A 4,806-nucleotide genomic window follows, 5' to 3' on the forward strand; every position below is an offset into this window, starting at 1 on the left:
TTGGAAATGTTCTGTATCTTGACCGTATTAATGTCAATATCCTAGTTGTGATACAGTACTATAGTTTTGCAAGACATGACCACTGGGGGGACTCCTGAAAAGGTACATTGGATATATCTATATTATTTCTCACAATTGCATATGAATCTACAATTATCTGAAAAAAAAGTTGAATTAAGGAAAACAGGATACTCAAGTATTCTATCAAGTATTTGTTGCATGAACAAACAAAAAGGCTTGACTACTGCTGCTTCATAGCAAATACAGAATGATCTGGCAGTGCCAGCAGAAGCCACTTGTACCTCCAGCTGGGTAATTATACCTCATGGATTCCACAGTAATTACAGTAGGACTCACACTATACTTCCCAAGCCGGAAATCATCACATTCCCTTAGTAATTACTCACAACCAAACACCTATGGCAGTGGATGGCTTGCAATTGATGACTGACAAACTGTTAAGAAATAGAGAAATCAGCTTAATTTGCAGGCAGGTTTGGACAGTAGTCTACAATCCCTTTTATGTTTATCATGACCATTGGCAAGATATCTAAGAAAATTATGAGGAATGTCCTAATAAGTTTGTGTAGTTTGTTTTCAAGAATAATGGCTCCAAAATAGTGCTTGATTTCCCTATTTATTACCAAAACAGCAATAACAACAAAAGCCAACTCAAGAATGATGTGATGACAACTGCTTGGCCTATGGTCATTTTCTATCTTCACTTATCTCCCAAAATGGACCATGACAGGAGCACTTAGCATAAAGTTCTCCAGGAGAAAGGCACTGCTCACTTGCATTGACTGCCCACTAAGTGTAGAAACATCATAGACTATTCCATTGGAGCTTCATAATACAGAGATGTCAGTTTTCCAGAAGGAAAATCTGAGGTTTTAGGGAAGTAAAACAACTTTTCTGAGGTTACAAGTAGGAGTTAAAGAGAGCTGGAAGTTGAACCTGAGTCACTCCAGGCACAAAATTCTGTCTTCTTTTTGTCCCATAGCAGCAAGTGTTGCTCCAAGTTCTCCGGTACATTTATTTCAGAACTCAGAATAACAGCAGGTCTATGAGCAATGTCAGCATTAAGTGGGAGGAGGAAGGACTCTGTATTGAGCCAAGAGCACTGGACTTGAAAACTAAATCCTGGACTCTTCTCTTTAGCTTTGAGGCTTTTTCATAAAGCCTTCATTTCTATGAGCCTCAGTTCCTTCACTTGTGAAACAGTGGTTGTAACAATGAAGTTAGGTGATAAGTGAAAAGTGACTGTCAAGGGCTTGACCCGTGGCCCAGGAGGTATGGATGTTGTTAGAGATCCTTTGAGCTTAGGATAGGGCAGAGTGGACACTTTGGCTCTAGTTATTCATTAGCCCCTGGTTTACAACAGGTACCTGCAGACCACTTGTTTCTCAAGGATCCGTTTCAGGCATCTGCAACACAGGAGCCTCCCTATATCCTTTTTAAAGGTTTCAGCTTCAGGGATGAACGTAGCAGTTCTTAAGACCTTCCAACCAATGTCCTCCTAAGGAAACCTTGCTAGATTAAATATCATCTTCTTTAGAAGCCTTCTACAGCTGGGATCCATCAGCTATTTGCTCCCCTCTCTTTCTCAAGACAAGTTTACCTGGTCTTCGTTGTGATTACTTACGTGTCTGTCTCCCTAGTATAACATCAATTTACTGAAGGCAGTAATCTGCTTTGATACTGTGTTCTCAGGACCTAGTGAAGAGAAGGGCCTAGAAAAGAGAAGACATAAAATCATGCTTAAAAATAAATTAATAAACAGAAAAGCACACACATGACCTCTGGAAAAAGTATGCTGTGCTGATTTTTACCTTAGAGTGGTCAGTGCTCAGAACTCACTGTCCAGGCCGTGTTTGATGTCAGAGGGTGACGGTGAAGTATGACTGTCCCAACCATGGCCACTTCGTGTTGGGCAATCAGGAACTTTCTGGTAGAGCTGATTCTCCCTCATGACACCTGTTAGGTTTTGTATTTGGCATTAAGTACATACAAAGAACATTTCACACGAAAGACTCCAGACACTGTTTTCTGGGCTTACCCCTATATTATTCTCATGTATCATTAACACTGCCTATTTATTTCTTTTCATAAAAACAGATTGCAGCCTGGTTCCCAGTTTAGACTCCTAGAGACCAAAAGCAATGACAGAGGAAATCTCCACCCACTTACCTGATGTTACTGCAGAAGACAAATGCCACACTGGTTGGGGTTGCTGGTGGGGGTTGTGGAACAAGGAGTCCGGTATAAAAGATGTTTCCCCTCCATTCTCCCCTTTCTTCTCTTCCTCCATGCGGAAACACTGTGGTTTTGAGTCCTAGCTCTGTCACTCTCCGGTTGTTGGCTTTGCACATAGAAGTTGGATCTGATCTCCTGAAGCTGTAAAATGGGAATAATAATTGTCATTCTTATGGGGTTGAGGAGAGGGTTTATTCATCAGTTCAGCAAGTGTTTATTGACTATGTGCTATGTGCCAGATACTTCTCTAAGTGATGGAAATACATCAGTGAATAGATCAAAGGTGACAGGTGATCCTGGAGAAAAATTATGGCAGCCAGGGACACCCAGTGCTAAGTGGGGGTAAGTGATGTTAAATGTTGTGGTCAGGGGGGACCCTGCTGAGAAGATGACATTGGAGCAAAGACTTGAAGTTGGTAAGGAGGTGAGCCACTTGGATACCTGGGGGAAAGCTTCCAGCCAGATGGAATAGCCAGCACAAAGCCTCGGGGCTGGAACAGGCCTGGTGTAATTGCATATGAATGTATAATTATATATTACAAAGTTAAAAAATTTTAAAGTATGCCAATTAGGACACCCAAGTTCAGGCAATGGAAGGGTCAGAGTCAAGGAGTGAGAGAAATAGCAGTAGGACCTGCAGTCAATAAGGTGGGAGCAGGATATGTGAACCTGTAGGACGTTATAAAGTCTTTGTATGTATTCTGAGCAAAATTGAAAGCCACTCGAGAATTTTGAGCAGAGGAGGGAACTGATATGACTTGGATGGGAAGAAGGCTCCTGTAGTTGTTGCAATGCAGGAGGCTGTAGGAAGACAGGCGAAGAAGAAGCAAGGAGGTCACTTAGCTGGTGAGGTGGGAATGACCTGCAGCAAGCACCGTGGATCACTGGACAAGTGTCCTCCTTGCTTTTTCTTCAGCTGGTACGCGCGGCCCAGATGACAGACACGCTCAACCACCATTTCACCTTGGCCATAGACACTTGGTGTGCCATTTAGAGAAATAGTCTCCTTTGCAAACAGGGAAAAATAGTAAAATAAAGCCATGATTTCCACAGTTAGATGAGTCTATACTCAGTCAACTCTTCGTTCTAAAACTTCACCCTTGACCTTGGGAAAATTCTTTTATTTCCCACTAAGGTATAGTACCCTCACCGTTAACTGAATACTAATAATCTCCTCCATGTAGGGTTATGGGACACAGTTATCACAGTAATACCTGTAAAGTATCTCATACATAGGAGGACTCCAAAATGCTGGTTCTAGTCACCATCCCTCATTTCTAGTCTGTATTTCTGTAACTCATGTTTCTTTCTTTTCAGCATTTTCTGATTCGTGATTCTGAAATTAAAAAGTCTTTTGTGTTTACTAAACATTCATGTTTAATTAAATAGTCCAATGTCCTTTTAATTTTAAAAGGACCGATGTTGGAGGCATGTATTAACAGCTCTTGGCCAAATGCCTGACGGAAGTTTGTTTAGTTTATAAGGCTGACCCAGCACCTGCGTGCCGGGCACATGTTACATGCTCAACAAGTGTTTGTTGAATGAGTACATGTGCGGCTGTGATTAAGGGTCCACTACCCATGTAACTAATGACATCTTGCCTTAGCGATAGCCAAAGAGGAAATTAAGAGTTAATTTTGCTAATGATACGTCTAATATTTTATATAACTAAAACCTTTCAATGGGCCAACCAGATTGATTCATGGACCATTTTATTTTATTATTTATTTATTTATTTTTTGAGATGGAGTCTCACTCTATTGCCCAGGCTGGAGTGCAGTGGTGTGATCTTGGCTCACTGCAACCTCTGCCTCCTGGGTTCAAATGATTCTCCTGACTCAGCCTCCCAAGTTGCTGGGATTACAGGCACCTACCACCATACACAGCTAATTTTTAGTAGAGATGGGCTTTCATCATGTTGGCCAGGCTGGTCTTGAATTCCTGACCTGAGGTGATCCACCTACCTTTGCTTCCCAAAATGCTGAGATTACAGGTGTGATCCACTGTATCCAACTAGCATTTTTAAAATGAATATTTTAAAAGGTGTTTCTACAGGACACAATTTTATACTTTTAGCACAAGACCACTAGATTTGTAGTCCAAAGCTCTGGGCCACAATTTAGGCTTCTCTCTTAGTGTCTGTAGTGTGGCTTTAGACATAAGCTCTGGAAAGTTAGAATTAAAAATATAAATGGCCTTATGTGCCAGTGAAACTGAGAATATGTCAGATGTGAATGGACTGTGAAGGTGCTTTATGAATTTCCAAACCATCTGGGGCAGTCCTGGGTGAAGGGGGATCACTAGAGCATACACCTTTCTTCTTTACTGTTCAGGGTGCAAATCACATAACTTTGGGAAAAATGTTTATTACAAATCAATCATTTCACTGGGTGGTTTAAATTACGAAAGCAATATATGCTTGTCATAAGAAGACCAAAGACTCAAACATGTATAACCCCAAAGCTCTCTTTTCCTACCCTATTTTCTCTCTCATCTCCCAGATATTGAAGTCAACAGATCAAAGAGAATCCTTCCATCATTTTCTCTCAT

The 4,806-nt window shown here is 41.1% G+C and overlaps 1 long non-coding RNA gene across 1 annotated transcript; it reads right to left on the reverse strand.

Moving 5' to 3' along the window:
* Nucleotides 1-284: 284 nt before the first annotated feature.
* LOC118151876 (uncharacterized) lies at nt 285-2,493 on the reverse strand. Its single transcript, XR_004740284.3, has 3 exons — nt 2,191-2,493; nt 1,833-1,977; nt 285-1,733 (listed from the first exon to the last, which is right to left on the reverse strand). It is a non-coding gene; the product is annotated as an uncharacterized LOC118151876 (long non-coding RNA).
* Nucleotides 2,494-4,806: the final 2,313 nt, after the last annotated feature.

Source organism: Callithrix jacchus, chromosome 1 (genome assembly GCF_049354715.1).
Source record: "Callithrix jacchus isolate 240 chromosome 1, calJac240_pri, whole genome shotgun sequence".
Taxonomy (NCBI): domain Eukaryota; kingdom Metazoa; phylum Chordata; class Mammalia; order Primates; family Cebidae; genus Callithrix; species Callithrix jacchus.